Below are 24588 nucleotides of genomic sequence, written 5' to 3'. Positions count from 1 at the left end.
AAAGACAAGATAGGGCAGGGAAGTTACTAGCTCAATTATGTTTTAATTTGGAATTTTAAATTTTGATTAATCCTGTCTTTCCATTAAGACAACTGAAAAAGAGGGAGAGGTCACCTGCTTTACAAATACCTTTTTTTCTGAGCTATAAAACTGCAGTCAGTTCTTGCTACCTAAATATAGCCAGCCACAAGGTAGATAGGTGGCTCAGTCAGTTAAGCATCCAACCCTTGATCTCAGCTCAGGTCTTGATCTCAGGGTTGTGAGTTCAAACCCTGCCTTGGACTCCATGCTGCATGAGGAGCCTACTTAAAATGGATACAAACTTATTTGTGGAAAGAATCTTAGGTGAAAGCATTGTTGTATAATTGGAAAACCCATACTTACAAACAGCCTTGTACTCGTTATGCAGTTGAGCATATTTTTCTATTTCATTCTCTTCTTCAGATACACAGATTCAATATTTGTTGGATTTAATTGTATACTCTCCTTTTCTGATTGATGTTTCCAATTTATATTTGCCTGTGCTTTTCTCAAGGTTGTTCTCCACATCATAGGTTCAATTTTTAGCATTGTTGATTCTTCATTTGACTGTTTCTCATAACATTTAAATTTTATGATGACATGATTTTTTTTCTTCAAGGTAGTTTCTTAGATCCTTCGGTTTAGTTTTTATTCAGTCTCTTTTCTTTCGTCTTTTTAAAATATTTTCATTTTTTTGAGAGTGCCCAGTGCTTATCATCTAAAATTTTATATTATTGTTTAATAAATTCTTCATCTATATATGTCACACTATATTTATTTTCTTCTTCCCGTTGCAGAACATTTTTTTTTGCAAAAATAGTTTATAGGTGCTTTTTGTTTACTTATTCATCCTTAAATGAGCAGCTGAATGAAAAACTGCTGTTATCTGGAAAATAAATTACATGAATTTAAGTTCTCTTTTCACTCTTGTATTTTTTTTTAAAAGATTTCCTTTTTTTATGTTTTTTTTAAATTTATTTTTGAGAGGGAGGGGCAGAGAAAGTAGGGGACAGAGGATCTGAAGCGGACTCTGCACTGACAGCAGAGAGCCCGATGCAGGTCTCAAACTCACAAACCCTGAGAGCGTGACCTGAGCCAAAGTCAGACGTTTAACCAACTGAGCCACCCAGGTGCCCCATTGTACTTTTTAATCCTTAAAAAATCAACCTAAAGTACTGTACAGAACTGGGCATCCTAGCTGTGTTAAAGAGGCACTCTCTGCTTTGTGCCATTATTTAATATTTTACAGTAACATTTGTCTTTAGTTCTTAGTTCCACTTAAATGTATTTTGCTTTGAAATAACACTTCCACAGTGTACGGAATAAACCTAACCTGTTAATCTCCACTTTCTCATGCACAATTCATTATCTAACACCATATCTTCCTTCCAATTTTTATCTCCACCATGCCTTGTCTCTGATACCAATGACAGCCATGGTCCATTAGCCAAGCCGGATGGACAATTCTCACCTCTTATTTTCTTCAAGCATACAACATTTGACCACTCTTTTCTTCTTGAAATACTCTCATCACTTATCTTCATTTCTCTTGCCTCTTCTCCTATCTTCATAATCAGTCTCCTTTCCTAACTACTACTGAATGGAGTACCTTGAGATTGGGTCATATTTTCTTTTCTTTAGCTGTACCCTACTTCCTAGATGATGTCCTCCAAACTTTTAGTTTTAAATATACTGTAAATGCTATAGACCCCCAAATTTATATTTTAAGCTTTGACATCTTTAAATTCCAGACTTCTGTATTCAAACTACCTACTTGATATCTTTTCATGAACTTTTCAAACTTAATTAGTCCAAAAGAAAATTTTGTATTTTGTTCCTTATTTCATTTATCTTCTTCCTTCTGACTCCTTATCTCAGAAGTTTTATTGTTTCTTAAGAAACAATTATCCACTCAATTTTTCAAACTAGAACTTGAGGACTCTCATCTGTATTATTTCTCAAATCTACACCCAGTAGCCAGAATGATTTGTTAAGATCATAGATCATGTCACTTTGATTTTTCTGCTAAATTGTTTCAGTAGTTTCCATTTCAATTAGAACAATATTGGAACTACTTATCACAGCTCTATTTAGTTCATGGGTCCTCATTTGTTCTTCTGCCTCCCTCTCCAAATTCCTCTTGACGCTTTCTTCACTCAGTCAATATACTCTGACCATGCTGTTCTGATTTATTTTTTCTTGATCATTTCAAGCCCCTTCTTTTCATTGGACTTTTACTGTGGCTTCTAAAACTGCTAGGATGCTATTGTCCTGTCTCTTTGAAAGAAAAGTTGATTATCACCCATTAGTTATCAGCTTAAATGTTGTTTTCAGAGAGGCCTTCATAACCACTGCCTCTAAGTCAGGTTCCTCATCTTCGATTACTATCTGATGGCATTTATCACAATCTGTAATTCTCTTTATTTATTAACTTTTTTTTTTTCTTACAACATTCTTGAGAACAGGGACCTCATCTATCTAATTCATAGTATTATGCCACCTCCTGGCATGGCTTCTGCAGGTCTAGACAGACTCTAGAAGCCCTAAACATTGATAAGAGGGTAGAGCTCTCCTTCACCAAATACTATTTAAAATATATGGTGGGGCGCCTGGGTGGTTCAGTCGGTTGAGCATCAACTTCGCCTCAGGTCATGATCTCACGGTTCGTGGGTTCGAGCCCCGTGTCGGGCTCTGTACTGACAGTTCAGAGCCTGGAGCCTGCTTCAGATCCTGTGTCTCCCTCTCTCTCTGCCTCTTCCCGGCTTGCACTTTTTCTCACTCTCTCAAAAATAAATAAAATAAAATAAAATAAAATAAAATAAAATAAAATAAAATAAAATAATAAAATAAGATATATGAAACTACAAAGTAAGTTTGCACTATAATACAAATTTGATAATTTTCATGGTGACTATTTTGAATAAGATGTTAAACATTAGAAATTTTCTCATATTTTTGATGCTCTTTGATGGTACTTTAAAGATATACTTGGTTATCTTGTAGATATTCTAATATCAATAAATAGTGCTTTATTAATAAATGAAGAAATGAATGAGTGGACATTATAAATGTGTTTGCAACATAAAGATTTCTAGTTTTTCATGTCTTAGGAAAAGAAAACTGTTCGGTCCTTATACTCAGAACCCTTTTCAGTGTGAGGAATTCTCAAAACATGTTAGGATGTATGTTTTGGACTCATGTAGAGAGGGGAAAAGTGTTTATGATCAACTGAAATTTGGAAACATAACAACTTTCCTGCTAATCAAGGATGGTGTAGAAGATGGAGGAGTTCATAGTTCATAGTGAAGGAAGGTGTAGCCACTGCTTTTACTGTTGAAACTGTTACTTTTTTGGAGACTGTAAGGGAGTAATTGAAGGGTGCTATTAATAAGAGGAGAGATTGAACCTGGATTTAAGGCTACAAAGGATAAGATTTCCATTGCTTTAGGACACTGTGCTGATTATTACTCTTACAGAAGCTTTTCACCTTTATTTTGATAAAATAGTTTTATAGAGGGTTGCTTTTCCAAAATTTGCTATCTACCTGCTACTTAGAATATTTCAAAAATTGGATAACAGGTAGTGTTTTTAGATGATATATCATTATTGATTTTTAAGAGAAGCTCAATATTTTTTTTTTTGTCTCAAGGAATATTTTAGTTTCAAAATTCTTCTTATCCTCAACATCATCCCTGGCCCCTTACCATCTGTCCTGAACATTAGTGAAGATAATGTACTTTGCTTTTTGCCTTATATTCCAATTCCTAAAGCAAGTGATGATCCTGGGAAGTATTGTCATTTTTCAGATTTATTACCCAGGGAAGTGTTTTTAATAGGCTAATGCAATGTTGCATAACAACATGCCTATATTAATATAATATTGAAAGTCTACCATAGGAAGTGCCTTCAGTAGAACTGATAAACATAAGAATTAGGTAAGAGGAATGGGCATGGGGAGTTTGTAGCATGTCTTATGCCTTCTTATTTTGTATATCTATCATGGATTTGATGCGGAGAAAGACCCATATTGTTACATTTAAGATCCTCCAATGTCAGCTTTGACATAGAAGATAAAGGGAAGTAAAGCAATTTAATCACAAAAAGAGGAGATTTCTAATGACTTTTGACACTGGAACAGCATGACATGGATGAAGGAAAATAATAAGGTAAAATAAGCCCAGAATGAAGAAATGTAAATACTGTACCCAAATTAATCACATCTGAAATAGAATGTAGGTATGTTTTATTGTTCACTTTGATCGATGTCTGTGAGTGGCTAGATGAGAGACAATCTTATAAATCTGTCCCTGCATTGCAAGATCTCCTTCAGCACTTTTTCATGGCTTAGAATCAACTGAAACAGAGGTGATTATTTCTACAGTATCATTGCAGGTGTTCCTTGCCTGTTAAACCTAACATCCTACTACTAACATTTAAATTTACAGTACAGATAAACATAGGAGTGATTATTTGCATTACAAAATAATGTGTGATTTTTAATAAGATTCTTTTATATAATAAGCCCTTCTCCCAAGTTCACAAAAAATGGGAATCAATTTATAAGATGTTAATTCCTCCTTTCAGGATCATAACTATTATGTTTTCTATGAGGTAAATTTGCTTTTGGAAATGAATACTTTCAATGCTTGGCACTTTTCCTAAAGAAAAATAGCAATTAGTGATAACAAGTCACTTGACTATAGTTCAGAAACCCGTCATGTTTGTGTGGAATAAAGGCTTAAACAATCCACAGCGTTCCTAGAGGCAAGCAGAATTTCCTCTTTACTGAAGTAATGTGATCAGTTATTCCAGTTTTTGTATGCCTTTACACATTACCAGAGTCTGCACTAGCTTTATGCAGCTAAGAGTAGAGGTGACAGGTAGGCCAGAATATAATGAATTATGGTAATCCTAGCAAGAAATAATGGAAGCACATCTGAAGGTTTTTCTGTCCCTTGGAGACTCAGTGAGATATATCCTAGAAAGGCTTCTAGGATGATAATAAGATGACTTTGCAACCTGATTAATATGGACATCAAAAACAAAGCTCAGAATCTAAAATCAGTTCAGTGTTATGAGCCCTGAGACATTGAGGAGGATATACTAGATGTCAGAGGGAAGAACTAAAAAGAAATATAAAGATTGATGTTGAGGAGACCCTATGAGTAATAATTTAGTCTTGTCTACATTTAGCTTTAAAAAGTTGGATGACATCCAAGCCTGAATGTCACAGAGACCATTATGTGCCATGCAGAAAGCCATCACAAGGCCCATGGGGATGTGAAACAGACCGAAGTGTCATCTGTGCTTATTTGACACAGAAATGTATTGGTTCTAAAGCCAACATTCATAATAAATAGGCAGATATAAACATAAAACTATATACTTATATTTCATATATAAATAAAGCAACATATTAAAATTACTATTTTTGTTTCATATAAATACAAATATATGGTATCATTTAAAGGACATAGTCCTACCCTCAAAAAGCTTATATTTCAAAACAGGTTACAGTGTGAATGGTTTCCAATTATAGGGTACTATTAAATTGCCCTATTATTTTTCAATGTTGTTTTTCAGAATATCCCATGAACTTTTAGCTATTTCTCTCTCCTTGGTACTTTTTGAGACTCAGGTGCAGGGGTTAAAAAATTGCCCGATGGCAACAATTATAGAATAGTGGAGGCTGCAATATTGAGGATTATAGACCTCTATAATCAATGGACCATAAAGTTCTGACACTTAAGGATTTATTCCCAACAGAGAAAACATTATTATTATTTTTTTTAACAATCTTTAATTCACTTTATTTTTCTTATACAAAAATATGTGGTGGTCACAGCTGGAGCCTGGGTCCTTTGCACTGAGACTCTGGTGTGGGTCTTTACAAGATGGTCAGTGAATTCCTGACAGGGAGACTTGGTGAACACAGTCTCTTTCCAAAGGTCAGGGGCGAGATAGATGTAGATCTTGGAAACGGCACCAAAAGTGGCCTTGGCGAAATTGCCCAGGATGGCAGTACAGCCCATGGCTGAGGTGTAGCAGTCCTCAATACCGGTTATCATCAGCAACTTCTTTGGCACAGGGGTTGAGACAATGTCAGTGCCTCTGGCGGCTGGGATGAGGCATCTCAGCACAGAGCCACAGTAACTCATCACCTTGCATGGGACACTGTGGGGCTTGCATATCTTGTTACCCCAGTAGCCTCACCGCATGGGGACAATGGAAAGCTTGGCCAGGATGATGGCCCTACAGATTGCAGTGGCTACCTCCTTGGAGCACTTAACACCCAGAACAACGAAGGTGTCCATTGTAATCCCCAATGGCAACAAACGCCTTGAACCTGGTCCACTGGCCAGCCCGGGTCTGCTTTTGCACAGGCATAATCTTAAAAACCTCATGTTTGAGGGATGCCCCCAGGAAAAAGTCAATGATCTCAGATTCTTTGATGGGCAGGGAGGAGATAGATCTTATGTCCTTGACCAGGCAGGCCAGCGCAGTGACAGGAATATACTCCTTGTCTTTGGTCTTGCCTCTACAAGCTCCTTGGTCTACCCCTTACCGCCCGCGACCTCCCCCCCCCCCCCCCCCCCGCTGTGGCCAGGCCTGAGGGCCGTTGCTGAAACCTCCACAGAAACCACCACAGCCTCCCATTCCAGGGCTGTGGGTCCTCCAGGCCCTCCGGCAGCACCAGAGTCATCGACCATTTGGTGTTTTCCCAGAGAAGAATAGAGAAAAGTCTTATCTGTAAACTATAGTGCATTTAAAAATGTTCAGTAATGTAGTTTTGTGTTTCATAAGAACAGTAGGGAATTAAATCTAGATTCTTGGAATAGAATACTGAACTTGTAATGATAGGTTTGTTTTTGCACACGGGGTTTTGTATTGGAATCAATTGGTTAAGGACTGCATCCACTGGACTGAAGTATGCAAAGGAATGCTGGGTTTGATCAGTCTTCTAGATGTTGGCCACTAACTAATTGGTTTGCTCTGGGTGGATGTGATTTCAGTATGATGGCCTGAATCATGTATATACTGGTGAACAATTCCTTTTTAAAAATCTTTCCTGGAAGCTTTATTTCAATAATCTGATTTTAAACAGCCTCCCTAACATGCCCTAAAACTATTTCTGAGATAGCAGTGAAATTTGCTTATCTTCAATCTAGGCCATACTCAACACAGGAGGATATTGCCTGATCCATTCTTCTCAACTTTTATTTATGAACTTTTACTTATGAATCTCCTAATTCAAGGTTATCTTTGAGTTTTACCAAGTGCCAAAAATAATGCTATTTCTTTATACTTACCCCAGTGGTATGTATGTATGACTTTTCACCAGACAACACATTTAAAAAAAAATTAACGTTTATTTATTTTTGAGAGAAAGAGACAGAGTGGGAGGGGGAAAGGGACACAGAGAGAGGGAATTGTCTCTGTTTGGAAGATATTAAAAAGTACTGGAAATATATGAAATGATGTTTCTATAATTGTCCTTAGAAACTCACACTTGGCTGTAAAGATAGGAACCATGATTAAACTTATTAATATAATTAGCAAGTAACTTAAATATAATACACAGCTTAATTTAAGTAACTTATATTTAAGAACTTAAATATAATACACAGAATTGGAAGCAGGCTCCAGGCTCTGAGCTGTCAGCACAGAGCCCTATGCGGGGCTTGAACTCACGAACTGTGAGATCATTTCCTGAGCTGAAGTCGGATGCTCAACCGACTGAGCCACCCAGGTGCCCCCACATTTAACGTTTGGACATTGAGAATGATTAGCTAAGAATTTTCCTCCTTTTTACAGTCTGAAATTATATTAAAATTTTGAGACCTCTTAAATAGCATAATGTGGTGTATTATTTTAATGCCTCAGTAAGAATCCTTGTATAATATTAGATACCTCCTGCAAGTTATACATTTATATTTGTAAGATCTTGTTCAATTTTATTCATGATCATGTGGTTTATAAATATTGAAAAGCATAGGGTTCCACTGATTTCATTTATATTTTAAACTAGAGCTTTCATCCCATTTATGTATTTTATGAAAATGCTTATGTCGTACTAGTTAAATAAGTGGGCAGTATGTTGCCCAATTTACCCACTTTTTTAGAAGGATTATAGTTCTTTATGATCCAGGTACATTTAATTGCAAGATTAACCAGGGTTACCAAACCTGTTCATTTCACTATAATAAAATTTCCAATTCATTGAGGGAGGACTGATTTAATATCTAAGAAAATACTCTTAACTTTGGGTAGCAGACTACTCATTGTGACAACAAGTAGTTTCTTGGTCTGTTTGGAATATGTCAAAATTTATGTGCTATTGCATGCACTAAGAAGAAACACAGTAAGAGAATATGTCCAAGGGGAATGGAACATACATTGTGTTATTTTTAATCCCATGTGTTATGTTAGGATTCCAGGACTTAAACAAAAATTATAACTACAAGGGGCACCTTGGTGGCACATTCAGTTGAGCCTTTGACTTCAGTTCAGGTCATGATCTCACTGTTCATGAGTTAGAGCCTCATGTTGGGCTCACTGCTGCCAGTGCAAAGCCTGCTTCTGATCCTCTGTCCTCCTCTCTCTGCCCCTCCCCCACTTGCGATGGCTCATAAATAAACATTAAAAAAAAACTATACTATGCTTCATATCTATACTGTAACTTTTAACTTCATATTTTCAACTTCTATAGTTATCCTACTATGTTACAACAATTGTGCCAATATTTAAATTCCATTAAGAAATATTATGTGTTTGCTACTAGGTCTTTAAAAAGCCAATTTTTAAAAAAATACTGAAGTAAATTAATTCTTCTGAGAAAGCTGTGTATTATATTTAAGTTACTTGCTAATTATATTAATAAGGTTAATCGTGGTTCATATCATTACAGCCAAGTGTGAGTTTCTAAGGACAATTATAGAAACATTATTTCATATATTTCCCAGTACTTTTTTAATATCTTCCAAACATACAATTCAGCAATAAAATTGCTTCAAATGACTATTTCCACAATTTGCACATAATAACAATCAAACTATTTCTACCTAACATTTGCAAAGGTTTATTTTTTAATACATGCATAATTTGTCTAACAGTTTACTGTTGCAATTAAGAAAATTTGGTTATAAGCCAAAAATTGGGTATGTAGAATATCTGAAATAGAGGTGCATGCTATAATGTGTTAAGTAGCATGTGGTTCTTTGTTTTCTTAACCTTTATCCATTATTTCTCTATTTCTTGAAGGATTTTTTTGTTTTAAATCCTCTGTGATTTCTTTTGCAAAAATAATACTTTAGGCTAAAAAATTGGAATGATCTCATATATATATCATATCACATTATGATATATTTTATTCAAAACACTTATATCTCACTTTCCATTAACACAATCCTTTCTTTTATTCTTTTTAAAATTTTTATTTATTTATTTATTTTAATATATGAAGTTTAGGGTCAAATTGGTTTCCATATAACACCCAGTGCTCATCCCAAAAGATGCCCTCTTCAATACCCATCACCCACCCTCCCCTCCCTCCCACCCCCCATCAACCCTCAGTTTGTTCTGTTTTTAAGAGTCTCTTATGCTTTGGCTCTCTCCCACTCTAACCTCTTTTTTTTTTTTTTTTCCTTTCCCTCCCCCATGGGTTTCTGTTAAGTTTTTCATGATCCACATAAGAGTGAAAATATACGGTATCTGTCTTTCTCTGTATGACTTACTTCACTTAGCATAACACTCTCCAGTTCCATCCACATTGTTACAAAGGGCCATATTTCATTCTTTCTCATTGCCACGTAGTATTCCATTGTATATATAAACCACAATTTCTTTATCCACTCATCAGTTGATGGACATTTAGGCTCTTTCCTTAATTTGGCTATTGTTGAGAGTGCTGCTATAAACATTGGGGTACAAGTGCCCCTATGCATCAGTACTCCTGTATCCCTTGGGTAAATTCCTAGCAGTGTTACTGCTGGGTCATAGGGTAGGTCTATTTTTAATTTTTTGAGGAACTTCCACACTGTTTTCCAGAGTGGCTGCACCAATTTGCATTCCCACCAACAGTGCAAGAGGGTTCCCGTTTCTCCACATCCTCGCCAGCATCTATAGTCTCCTGATGTGTTCATATTGGCCACTCTGACTGGCGTGAGGTGATATCTGAGTGTGGTTTTGATTTGTATTTCCCTGATGAGGAGCGACGTTGAGCATCTTTTCATGTGCCTGTTGGCCATCCGGATGTCTTCTTTAGAGAAGTGTCTATTCATGTTTTCTGCCCATTTCTTCACTGGGTTATTTGTTTTTCAGGTGTGGAGTTTGGTGAGCTCTTTATAGATTTTGGATACTAGCCCTTTGTCTGATATGTCATTTGCAAATATCTTTTCCCATTCTGTTGGTTGCCTTTTAGTTTTGTTGGTTGTTTCCTTTGCTGTGCAGAAGCTTTTTATCTTCATAAGGTCCCAGTAGTTCATTTTTGCTTTTATTTTTTATTTTTTTTCAACTTTTTTTTATTTATTTTTGGGACAGAGAGAGACAGAGCATGAACGGGGGAGGGGCAGAGAGAGAGGGAGACACAGAATCGGAAACAGGCTCCAGGCTCTGAGCCATCAGCCCAGAGCCTGACGCGGGGCTCGAACTCACGGACCGCGAGATCGTGACCTGGCTGAAGTCGGACGCTTAACTGACTGCGCCACCCAGGCGCCCCCATTTTTGCTTTTAATTCCCTTGCCTTTGGGGATGTGTCAAATAAGAAATTGCTGCGGCTGAGGTCAGAGAGGTCTTTTCCTGCTTTCTCCTCTAGGGTTTTGATGGTTTCCTGTCTCACATTCAGGTCCTTTATCCATTTTGAGTTTATTTTTGTGAATGGTGTGAGAAAGTGGTCTAGTTTCAATCATCTGCATGTTGCTGTCCAGTTCTCCCAGCACCATTTGTTAAAGAGACTGTCTTTTTTCCATTGGATATTCTTTCCTACTTTGTCAAAGATTAGTTGGCCATACTTTTGTGGGTCTAGTTCTGGGGTTTCTATTCTATTCCATTGGTCTATGTGTGTGTCTTTGTGCCAGTGCTATGCTGTCTTGATGATTACAGCTTTGTAGTAGAGGTTAAAGTCTGGGATTGTGATGCCTCCTGCTTTGGTCTTCTTCTTCAAAATTACTTTGGCTTTTCGGGGCCTTTTGTGGTTCCATATGAATTTTAGGATTGCTTGTTCTAGCTTTGAGAAGAATGCTGGGGAAATTTTGATTGGGATTGCATTGAATGTGTAGATAGCTTTGGGTAGTATTGACATTTTGACAATATTTATTCTTCCAACCCATGAGAACGGTATGTTTTTCCATTTCTTTATATCTTCTCCAATTTCCTTCATAACCTTTCTATAGTTTTCAGCATACAGATCTTTTACATCTTTGGTTAGATTTATTTCTAGGTATTTTATGCTTCTTGGTGCAATTGTGAATGGCATCAGTTTCTTTATTTGTCTTTCTGTTGCTTCATTATTAGGGTATAAGAATGCAACTGATTTCTGTACATTGATTTTGTATCCTGCAACTTTGCTGAATTCATGTATCAGTTCTAGCAGACTTTTGGTGGAGTCTGTTGGATTTTCCATGTATAATATCATGTCATCTGCAAAAAGTGAAAGCTTAATTTCATCTTTGCCAATTTTGATGCCTTTGATATCCTTTTGTTGTCTGATTGCTGATGCTAGAACTTCCAACACTATGTTAAACAATAGCGGTGAGAGTGGACATCCCTGTCGTGTTCCTGATCTCAGGGAGAAAGCTCTCAGTTTTTCCCCATTGAGGATGATGTTAGCTGTGGGCTTTTCATAAATGGCTTTTATGATCTTTAAGTATGTTCCTTCTATCCCGACTTTCTCGAGGGTTTTTTTTAAGAAAGGGTGCTGGATTTTGTCAAAGGCCTTTTCTGCATCGATTGACAGGATCATATGGTTCTTATCTTTTCTTTTATTAATGTGATGTATCACGTTGATTGATTTGCGAATGTTGAACCAGCCCTGCATCCCAGGAATGAATCCCACTTGATCATGGTGAATAATTCTTTTTATATGCTGTTGAATTTGATTTGCTAGTATCTTATTGAGAATTTTTGCATCCATATTCATCAGGGATATTGGCCTGTAGTTCTCTTTTTTTACAGGGTTTCTGTCTGGTTTAGGAATCAAACTAATACTGGCTTCATAGAATGAGTCTGGAAGTTTTCCTTCCCTTTCTATTTTTTGGAATAGCTTGAGAAGAATAGGTATTATCTCTGCTTTAAACGTCTGGTAGAACTCCCCTGGGAAGCCATTTGGTCCTGGACTCTTATTTGTCGGGAGATTTTTGAGAACTGATGCAGTTTCTTTGCTGATTATGGGTCTGTTCAAGCTTTCTATTTCCTCCTGATTGAGTTTTGGAAGTGTGTGGGTGTTTAGGAATTTGTCCATTTCTTCCAGGTTGTCCAATTTGTTGGAATATAATTTTTCATAGTATTCCCTGATAATTGCTTGTATTTCTGAGGGATTGGTTGTAATAATTCCATTTTTATTCATGATTTTATCTATTTGGGTCATCTCCCTTTTCTTTTTGAGAAGCCTGGCTAGAGGTTTATCAATTTTGTTTTTTTGGGGTTTTTTGTTTTGTTTTGTTTTTTTCAAAAAACCAACTCTTGGTCTCATTGATCTGCTCTCCAGTTTTTTTAGATTCTATATTATTTCTGCTCTGATCTTTATTATTTTTCTCCTTCTGCTGGGCTTAGGCTGTCTTTGCTGTTATGCTTCTATTTCTTTTAGTTGTGCTGTTAGATTTTGTATTTGGGATTTTTCTTGTTTCTTGAGATAGGCAATCTAGATTGCAATGTATTTTCCTCTCAAGACTGCCTTCACTGCATCCCAAAGCGTTTGTATTGTTGTATTTTAATTTTCGTTTGTTTCCATATATTTTTAAATTTCTTCTCTTATTGCCTGGTTGACCCATTCATTCTTTAGTAGGGTGTTCTTTAACCTCCATGCTTTTGGAGGTTTTCCAGACTTTTTCCTGTGGTTGATTTCAAGCATCTTAGCATTGTGGTCTGAAAGTATGCATGGTATGATCTCAATTCTTGGATACTTCTGAAGGGCTGTTTTGTGACCCAGTATGAGATCTATCCTGGAGACTGTTCCATGTGCACTCGAGAAGAAAGTATATTCTGTTGCTTTGGGATGCAGAGTTCTAAATATATCTGTCAAGTCCATCTGATTCAATGTATCATTCAGGGCCCTTGTTTCTTTATTGACCGTGTGTCTAGATGATCTATCCATTGTTGTAAGTGGAGTATTAAAGTCCTCTGCAATTGCCACATTCTTATCAATAAGGTTGCTTATGTTTGTGAGAAATTGTTTTATATATTTGGGTCTCCCATATTCGGTGCATAGACATTTATAATTGTTAGCTCTTCCTGATCGATAGACCCTAATGCCCTTCTTTATCTCTTGTTACAGCCTTTAATTTAAAGTCTAGTTTGTTTGATATATGTATGACTACTCCAGCTTTCTTTTGACTTCCAGTAGCATGATAAATAGTTCTCCATCCCCTCACTTTCAATCTGAAGGTGTCCTCAGGTCTAAAATGAGTCTCTTGTAAACAGCAAATAGATGGGTCTTGTTTTTTTATCCATTCTGATACCCTATGTCTTTTGGTTGGCGCATTTAGTCCATTTACGTTCAGTGTTATAGAAAGATACGGGTTTAGAGTCATTGTGATGTCTGTAGGTTTCATGTTTGTAGCGATGTCTCTGGTACTTTGTCTCACAGGATCACCCTTAGGATCTCTTGTAGGGCTGGTTTAGTGGTGATGAATTCCTTCAGTTTTTGTTTGTTTGGGAAGACCTTTATCTCTCCTTCTATTCTAAATGACAGATTTGCTGGATAAAGGATTCTCAGCTGCATATTTTTTTTCTGTTCGTCACATTGAAGATTTCCTGCCATTCCTTTCTGGCCTGCCAAGTTTCAGTAGAGAGATCCATCATGAGTCTTATAGGTCTCCTTTTATATGTTAGAGCACGTTTATCCCTAGCTGCTTTCAGAATTTTCTCTTTATCCTTGTATTTTGCCAGTTTCACTATGATATGTCATGCAGAAGATCGATTCAAGTTACGTCTAAAGGGAATTCTCTGTGCCTCTTGGATTTCAATGCCTTTTCCTTCCCCAGATCAGGGAAGTTCTCAGCTATGATTTCTTCAAGTACACCTTCAGCAACTTTCCCTCTCTCTTCCTCCTCTGGAATACCAATTATGCGTAGATTATTTCTCTTAGTGCATCACTTAGTTCTCTAATTTTCCCCTCATACTTCAGGATTTTTTTATCTCTCTTTTTCTCAGCTTCTTCTTCTTCCATAATTTTATCTTCTAGTTTACCTATTCTCTCCTCTGCCTCCTCAGTCCGAGCCATGGTCATCTCCATTTTATTTTGCAGCTCCTTAATAGCATTTTTTAGCTCCTCCTGGCTGTTTTTAGTCCCTTGATCTCTGTAGCAATAGATCCTCTGCTGTCCTCTATACTGTTTTCAAGCCCAGCGATTAATTTTATGACTATTATTCTAAATTCACTTTCTGTTATATTGTTTAAATTGTTTTTTATCAGTTCGTTAGCTGTTGCTAAGTCCTGGAGTTTCTTTTGAGGGGAATTCTTCCGTTTCATCATTTTGGATAGTCCCTGGAGTGGTGCAGAACTGCAGGGCACTTCCCCTGTGCTGTCTGGAATAACTTGTGTTGGTGGGCGTGGCCACAGTCAGACCTGATGTCTGCCCCCAGCCCACCGCTGGGGCCACAGTCAGACTGGTGTGTGCCTTCTCTTCCCCTCTCCTAGGGGCGGGATTCACTGTGGGGTGGCGTGGCCCGTCTGGGCTATTTGCACACTGCCAGGCTTGTGGTGTTGGGGATCTGGCGTATTAGCTGGGGTGGATCGGTAAGGTGCACAGGGGCGGGAGCGGCAGGCTCAGCTTGCTTTTCCTTCGGTGATCCACTTTGGGAGGGTCCCCTCTTCCCTGGGCCTCTTGTCTACGCTTGGCTCAGGAGAATCCATTCTGCTAGTCTTCTGGCGGTTTTCTGGGTTATTTAGGCAGGTGTGGGTGGAATCTAAGTGATCGGGACGCGGTGAGCCCAGCATCCTCCGACGTTGCCATCTTCCTTTTCTGAATCCTTTCTTTTATTCTAAGAATTAGCACATGATTGTACTTACAGGATTAACTTTATTTTGTTAAATACAGGAAAGTTATGTACATAATTTTTAATCATATTTTTAATCATTTTTTTACTTGATGTAAAATCTCAATTAGGCCATTGCCCCCCTGATTAATTACAATAGAAATTTGATCCCTCTTTTTAAATGATTTTATTCACAATGGCTTTTCTTCCTGAATGAATAGTCCTATGATAAAAAGGGTTTCTGGTATTTTTACACTCTAAGAAGCATCCATTTAGAATAGGGAAAGAAGGAAAGGGAATTAACATATATTTGACTCCAACTGCGGGAGAAGATATTTACTTTTCTTATTTTCACAATAGTCATTTGTTAGATATTATTGTCATCATTTTACATCTCTGGAAAATGAAGTTCAGAGATATTAAATAATCTATCTGAGATCACACATTGAGTCAGTGAAAAAGCTGGAATACAGGCCTGGTCCCTCAGATTCCTAAGTTTTTTGCCAACTTTTAACAGCTTTTGGAAACATCTATAGGAGCACCTATCTTGCTACTAGGAAACAGATGAATAGATAGGCTTATTATGATATTTAGTTCAGTAAAAGTAGGAAATGTGACAATATTAGAAATACTGTTCTTGATCAGTTCCAAAGAATGAATAGAATTGAGAAAGATAATCCTGACATCATTCTATAGTATATTATCTTAGTAATTTTAATAATGTAGAATACTTAATTTGCATAAATTGAAATTTAAATTTTTTTTAATGTTTATTTTAGAGAGAAAGATAGAGAAAGAGCACACCAGTGGGAGAGGGCCAGAAACAGCTGATGTCATATGTGCTTTGGGTCATTCCATGAAGGAAAAAGAATGACCTCCAAAGATGTCACTGGATCCCTAATAAACTGAAAGGCCTGATTCTATTGTCCATGATATTTTAGACCATCCAAGCTCAAGGATGAGCTGAATTTACTCTCTAGATCAGGAATCAGTAATATAAGACCGTGAACCAACTCTGGCCGAACATTTGTTTTGTATATCAGGTTTTGCTGGAACAGAGACACTCATGTGTTAATATATTATCTATGACTGCTTTCATATGGCCCCCAAAGCCATGTGATTGTTACTATCTGGTCCTTTGCAGAAGCTTTATCTACTAACCCTGATCTAGGTTAAAGCACCAGAAACAGTGCTCATTTGCCATATTCATAGTGTTCAAACATATTCTCTTTTTTAATATTTACTCTTAGTGTCATTCAATAAAATGAGGTTTAAGAATTGGTTATATCAGCCTTCAGAAGTCTCTTCTGAAACATCTATCTACCTTACCTTTTTTCTCTCAACATGCCTTTTCTTGCCTTCCTTTCTCCTCTCTTTTTTTGTATAATTTCTTCTAAGTCCCCTGTATTATATTTAAGTGTTGCTTTATTTATAGTGAGCATAATGCATTGAATGATTTCACAGGATGGTGTGTGCCCTGGCATATTATCTTGTTGAACTATTCAATTAAATATGATAATGTTGAGCACATTGACACTGTTAAACACTCAGGTGAATGAGCAATTCACCGTGAAGTGCAGAAATATTTGAAATCATCTGCATGTCTACAAGCAATATTTATTTTTTTTATATGAGTACTTCAGGTTTCTTGTAAATGATACATGCTAGGGAAAGAAAAACTACCAAGAAATTAGAATATATAGAAGACTTAAAAGATCTCAGAAAAATAATAATTTTTAACTGTTTTGTGACATACACAGAAAGTAAATTGGATATTAAAACTTTTTTCCCAACATTTACAAAGTGGTTCAAATTATAAACATTGTATTTAACTCACTTCTATGAAGCATATCAGCATAGTTCCAGCCTTTCTTTTTTTTTTCTTTTTTTTTTTTAGTTCCAGCCTTTCTTGAAAATGTATCATTTGAAGATATTTTCCTCAAGTGCAATATGTAGTTAGTATTATTCCATTAAATTTTGTATCATTTATTTTGGAACCACTCTTCCCGGAAGTTGGATAGTAAAATGTTCCTTGGGCTTATAAAAGCATGTTTAGGTGTGAAAGTAACACTTTGGAACATATAAGGGTGGGACATCTGGGCAGCTCAGTTGGTTAAGCATCTGATTCTTGATTTTGGCTCAGGTCATGATCTCACAGTTCGTGAGTTCAAGCTCCCCATCAGGCTCTCTGCTGACAGCTCAGAGCCTGAAGCCTACTTTGGATTCTGTGTCTCCCTCTCTCTCTGCCCCTCCCCCTCTCTCACTCTGTCTCTGACTCAAAAATAAATAAATGTTATAAGCTTTAAAACAAAAAAGGACATATAGGGGCATGAAAATAAAGGATGTTATCAATCAGTGGCATGTAGGTGGCAAGTGAAGAAAACTATCCCTTAATATGCTGAATATTCAAATTAAATGACAGAATTTGAAGTCTTTGTTTCTGAATGTTGCCTCTTTTTAAAATTTTTTTTCTAAAAGTTTATTTATTTATTTTGAGAGAGAGAGAGTGTGTGAGTGAGTGTAAAAGCAGGGGAAGACACAGAGAAAAAGTCCCAAGCAGACTGCACTGTCAGTGTAGGAGCCCAATGCAGGGCTCAAACACACGAACCATGAGATCATTACCTGAGCTGAATACAAGAGTCAGAGGCTTAACCAACTGAGCCACCCAGGTGCCACTCTGAATGTTACTTCTACCCCTCTGAATGTTACTTCTACTGAGAAGCTCTTTTGTTCTGTTGGAAAACCCCTATGTCGGGCAATAAAGTGATAGAACTCCATTATTTTTCACTATGACTTAGATAGATGTGTTCCAGTTCTGTGAAAAATGGTGTTTGTATTTTGATAGGGATTGCACTGAATCTATAGATTGCTTTGGGGTCAAAGCAAAAGTGGACATTTTAACAATATTAATTCTTCGAGTCCATGAGCATGGAATATCTTTCCATTGGTTTGTGTAATCTTCAATTTCTTTCATCAGTGTTTTACAGTTTTCAGAGCAGAGTTCTTTCACCTCCTTGGTTGAGTTTATTCCTAGGTATTTCATTCTTTTTGACACAATTGTAAATGAAATTGTTTTCTTAATTTCTCTTTCTATGACTGTTACTAGCATACCAAAATGCACCCCAATTTCTGTGTATTATTTTTGTATTCTGCAACTTTACTGAATTCATTTATTACATCTAACAATTTTTTTCTTTTGTGGAAACTTTAGGGTTTTCTATGTATAGTATCATATCATCTGGAAATAGTGACAGTTCAATTTCTTCCTTACCGATTTGGATGCCTTTTATTTCTTCTCATCTGATTGCTGTGGCTAGGACTTCCAGTACTATGTTGAATAAAAGTGGTGAGAGTGGACATCCTTGTCTTGTTCCTAATCTTAGGGGAAAAGCTCTCAGTTTTTCATAGTTAAGTGTGATGTTATCTATAGGTTTGTCATATCTGGCCTTTATTGTATTAAGGTAAGTTCTTTCTAAACATACTTTTTTCATAGTTTTTATCATGTATAGATGTTGAATTTTGTGAAATGTTTTTTAATGCATCTATTGAGGTAATCATATGATATTTATCCTTTATTTTGTTGATGTTGTGTATAATGTTTATTGATTTGCAAATATTGAACCATCCTTGCATCTTTGGAATAAATCTCACTTGATCATGGTAAATGAGCCTTTTAACATATTGCTGAATGTGGTTTGCTAATATTTAGTTGAGGGCTCTTGCATCTATGTTCATTAGGGATATTGGCCTGTAGTTTTCATTTTTTTGTAGTGTCTTGGTCTAGTTTTGGTATCAAGGTAAAGTTGAGCCTTGTAAATTGTGTTTAGACGCTTTCCTTTCACTTCTATTTTTTTTATTTTGAATACTTTGTGGTAAATAGATATTAACTCTTAAATATTTGGTAGAATTTGCTTGTGAATCCATGTGGTCCTGGACTTCTATTTGTTGGGAGTCTGGTTACCAATTCAAATCTGTGACTAGTAATTGGTCTGTTCATATTTTATATTTATTCCTGATTCAGTTTTGGAAGTTGTGTGTTTCTCAAAATTTACCTCTTTCTTCTAGGTTGTTTAATTTGTTGACAAATAATTTTTCATAGCATTCTCTTATAAATCTTTGTATTTCTGTGGTGTTCTTTTATTTCTGATGTGTTTTCTCCTTTTTTTTTTTCTTGATGAGTCTGGTTAAAATGTTAGCAATTTTGTTTATCTTTTCAAAGAATCAGCTCTTGATTTCATGGATCTTTTCTGTTGTTGTTTTTGTTATTATTATTATTATTAATTTTAGTCTTGCAGTTATTTACGCTCCGATCTTTATTATTTTCTTCATTTATTTCTGCTCTTTTTTTATTTCCTTCCTTCTACTAATCTTGGGCTTTGTTTGTCTTTTTCTATTCCTTTAGATGTAAGGTTAGATTGTATAGTTGAGCATTTTCTTGTTTCTTGAGGTAAGTCTATATTGCTATAGTTTTTCCTCTAACAACTGTATTCACTCTCCCAAAGATTGTGATCTGCTGTGTTTTAAATTGCATTTGTCTCCATGTATTTTTTTAACTTCCTCTTTGATTTCTTTGCTGACCCATTGACTATTTAGTAGCAAGTTGTTGAGCCTCTATGGGTTGTATGCTTTTTCTAGATTTGTTTCTCATATCATATCATTGTGGTTGAATGGGTCATTCTTTATGCTGGAAATAATACAGTGAAACTACAAGCATATAAACAAAAAAGCAAACAAACAGTGCTGGTTTAATGGAAAAAATAATTTATCCACAAAATGTAAGATGCACTTAAGATAATCTCTGGTATTCAAAAAATGGCAAAAGAGTTAAAGTTGAAAGATATATTTCAGTGAGTGGAAAGGAAAAGGAACAATTTATAGGAAACATAAATGGAACAGAACTAGTAATCAAGTGATGAAGAAAAAAATGATGAAAAGAGACACATTCTAGATGCATCTTAAAATATTGTAATGAATTCATACTGTATATTTTCAACTGAGTAATTAGCATTTGGACACAAAAATCAGTGATAAAAAAATTAGGCCAGTATTATATTTTCTTTATACAACATGACTTTATAGGTGACATTGGAGCAAAATCTATTGGACTGAAAAGGCAAAAGATTATGATGTGCAATTTTTATTCACCAGTGAGTTATCATTACATTGTGAGATCAATAGAAACATACACTTTTACATATAACATCTTAGATAATATTTTCCAATTTTTACTCTTTAGAAATACAAATTTTAATAATATATCTAACTAAGGGAACAAAATTAAAAGTTAAAATATTGGGAACATGTAGGCAATGTCTGATCATAAGCACTGAAATCAAGTAAAAATGTAGTTGACTCTAAACTAAGAAGCAATATCACTTAATGGTTTGGAATATATATTCTGGGAAGACAAAATTAGGTTCAATTCATGGGTGGACCACGTAGAAATTTGTGGCCTTGGCTTGAGGTTTCTCTAGCCTCAGACTATTTTGACTTAAATGGAAAAAACAGTGGAACCAATCTCAGAAGGTAATTTAGTGATCAAATATATTTTAAATGCTCTACATTGTTGCTAGCATAGTATTACTAATTAATATTGTTTTAATTATGATGATCAAATATAATGGAGACTTTCTTCTTGAATTAAACCATATGTAATGTGAAAATTATAATAATGCAATCTCAATAGTCCGGGTCTAAAATTCCGAACTGCCTTGTAAGAGGCAGAGTAGGGGTGAGGTGGGAGTGGAATGACTGGCAGGAAAGAGGGTTTTAAACTTATGATAAAATACTAGGCTTATATTTATTCTTTGATGTTTGAAATTAGATGTAAGTTTGAAACATGTTGTAAAAATAAGATAACCTAAATTCAACTAAAAATCAGATATGATCATTCAAATCACATATGAAATAAGTAGAACAATATAAATAGGAAGGGAAACTTAAAAAAATTATAAGAGGAGCACAAACTAAATCAATAGACTAAATAGCACAGAAAGAATAAAGACTAAAAAGAATAATTAGAATATTTGGGTTTTAAAATTTTTTATATAGATACAGAAGTACAAATTAATTTTTTAAAAAAGTTATAACTGTTACCTAAACATGGCTGTCATATAAATCTAGGGAACATATGTCAAAGATGTACTTGCCTATTTACATTAGTAATGAAGGAATGGGTGAGATACAAAGCTGGCTCAAAGATCATTTAAAGGACTATTTACCATAGTCTGAAGAAAAAGTGTTGGAATAAAATTGCTAATTAAAGTACATATAAAGTTCTTTAAAGTTCTACATGGCAATAAAATCACAACTTTTATGACAAAAATATGAATCTTGTAGGATAAAAAAGTTACATCTCTATACACCAAAATTAATAAATTAGCATGTAATTTCATAACCTAAACCTTGATTAACAGTAAATAATGGATAAAGGGAAGTTACATTACCCTTGTGAATTAAATACTCCATGGGTGGGCCTGTTATTCAGACCATCAGTATGACATTGAAAGAACACACGTTACTTATTTTACTTTATTCCTAAGATTTGGATAATGTTTCTTAATAGCAGATACTACTTGTTCTCTATTTCTGTACCACAAAGAAGGGTTTATTTAACAAAAATATGTGAGAAAACTCGGCCATCTGTTTTGAAAACAAATTATAACCTAAAATTTATATCATTTATCCAAGTAAATTTCATAGATTAAAGGGTTACAAATGAAACACAATTTAAAAAGTATTGAATACTTAACAAATACTGAGAAGAACACATAAAGGAAATAATGATTTTGAATACCTAAAAATTTAAGTTTACTTTAGTAAAAATGTTATAACTCTAAATAGTGAGATATTATTATTAATAAATGTGAATGTATTGATAGCTTGTCATAAAGTATAAAATTATTTAATATTCCAAAAAATATACAATTGAACAATCTAAAACACAAAGTACAAATAGCCAATAAACATGAAAATATGTTCAATATCAATTAAAGTGCAAATTAAGACAACAATGAGGTCCCCCTATATTTGTTCTGTAGAAATTTTAACATTTTAAACTATTATTCAAAGTTCTGGTGGAATTATAGATTAGTACAAATTTACTGGGAAGAATTTTGGCGAAGAAATCAAGTCTTTGAAAGTTCTCTTGTTATTTGATCCAGTATGTCTGCTTACCTAATATTATTTATAAAAGGAAATTTTAAAGGACCATAATTTTTCAATAATGGGGATTATATAATTATAATACATCAATTAATAGAATATGTGGCCAGTAAAATTATGCATTTGACAAAGATTTACTATTGCAATGTTTTAAGTATAATTGCATTGGAAGAGTTATATAAAGTATTCCAAATTTGTAGAAATTTACAATTATGCATAAAACATCCTTGGTTTGTTTCTGATTTTAGTGGAAAGTTCAGTTTCTCACTGTTAAGCATGATGTTTAGCTGTGTGGTTCTCGTAGATGCAGCTTATTAAGTTGAGAAAGTCTCTTCCTATTTCTAATTTGAGGATTTTGTCATGAAAAGGTTTTGGATTTTGTCAAATGCTTTTTTTGTGTCTATTAAGATGATCATATTTTTTCTATTAATATTGTGTATTACATTAAGTGATTTTTGAATGTTGTGTAACCCTTTTATTCTTGGCACAAATACCATTTGTTTATGGTTCATAATTCTTTTTATATGTTGCTGAATTTGGTTTGGTAGTATTTAGTTAAGGATTTTCGTATCTATATTCAAAACTAATAACAATTGATAGTGGTTTTTTTTTCCCTTGTGAATCTTTGACTTTGATATCATGGTAATAGTGGCTTCATTGAATGTGTTTCAAGTATTCCTTCCTCTTCAGTTTTTTGGAAAAGTTTGTGAGGGTTTGGTATTAATTTTTTTTTTAATGTTTGGTAGAATTAACCTGTAATTTAGGTTTGTGATTTTCTTCATGTGTTTTAAGTTAAAAAATATTTATTTATGTATGATTAATATACATTATATTAGTTTCAATTGTACACATAATATTTGCTACTTGTGTATATTGTAAAATGATCACTACAGTCAGTCAACATCCATCATCATACATGGTTATAGAATTTGTTTTTTCTTACAATCAAAACTGGTAGGATTTATTGACTTAGCAACTTTCAAATGTGCAGAATTTATTAAATTATACTTGCATGCCATTTTACATCTTCATGATTTATTTATCTTATAACTGGAAATTTATATCTTTTTTATTCCCTTTACCCATTTTGCCCACCCTCCAGCCCCTGCTTCTGGCCACGCCCCAGTCTGTTGTCAGTATATATGAGTATGAGCTTGGATTTTTATTTTTGTTTTTTTAGATTCTACATGTAAGTGAGATATATATATATTTGTGTGTGTATATATATATGTTATATTTTATATATGTTATATATATTTTTACCTGTATAAATATATATTTTGTATATTATGTGAATGTTTTATATGTTATATTTTATATATATGTTATAACATATATATAATTACATGTAAGTGGGATCATATATATATCTTCTGTCTATAAGGCTGTCAAGGTCCATCTCTGTTGTCACAGATGGCAAGATTTCATTCTTTTTTATGATTGAATAATATTCCTGTGTGTGTGTGTGTGTGTGTGTGTGTGTGTGTGTGTCTGTATTGAATTTTCTTATTGATTCATATGTCAGTGGACACTCAAGTTGTTTTTATATCTTAGTTATTGTAAATAATGCTTCAATGAACATGAAGGTGCATATATGAAGTTAGTATTTTTGTTTTCCTTAGCTAAATGCCCATATATGTTATTACTGGATTGTATGGTAGTTCTATCTTAATGCTTTTGAGAAATTTTCATATTGTTTTCCATAGTGGTGTACCAATTCATATTCACCTCAGCATTGCCCTGGGTTTCCTTTTCTCTACATCCTTGTGACTTGTTATTTCTTGTCTTTTTGATACTAACAAATGGCTGGTTTAAGGTGATGTTTCATTGTAGTTTTAATTTGCATTTTCTGATGCTAGTAATATTGAGCATCTTTTCATGTATCTGTTGGCTGTCCATATGTCTTCATATGTCTTCTTTGGAAAAATTCCTTTTCAGATACTCTGCCCATTTTATACTTAGATTTTTGTTTTTTTTTTTTTGTTTTTGTTTTTGTTTTGCTGTTGTGAGTTCTTTATGTATTTTAGATATTAACCTCTTATCAGGTGTATGATTTGCAAATTATTTTCCCATTCGTTTGCTTGCCTTTTCATTTTGTTGATGGTTTCCTTTGTTGTGCTTAAGTTTTTTATATTTTTTAAATAATTTAATTATTAAAATTTTTTTTTCAATGTTTATTTTTGAGAGAGCCAGAGACAGAGTGCATGCAGTA

At 34.7% G+C, this 24588-nt stretch overlaps 1 long non-coding RNA gene and 1 pseudogene across 3 annotated transcripts in view; one reads left to right on the top strand and one right to left on the bottom strand.

Moving 5' to 3' along the window:
- Positions 1-24588, top strand: part of LOC113598756 (uncharacterized) — a 943191-nt gene that overhangs the window by 531788 nt on the left and 386815 nt on the right. The window lies entirely within an intron of this gene.
- On the bottom strand, positions 5796-6746 carry LOC106979824 (40S ribosomal protein S2-like; annotated as a pseudogene).

Source organism: Acinonyx jubatus, chromosome B2, assembly GCF_027475565.1.
Source record: "Acinonyx jubatus isolate Ajub_Pintada_27869175 chromosome B2, VMU_Ajub_asm_v1.0, whole genome shotgun sequence".
NCBI lineage: Eukaryota > Metazoa > Chordata > Mammalia > Carnivora > Felidae > Acinonyx > Acinonyx jubatus.
This window is presented reverse-complemented; position numbering and strand designations above follow the sequence as displayed.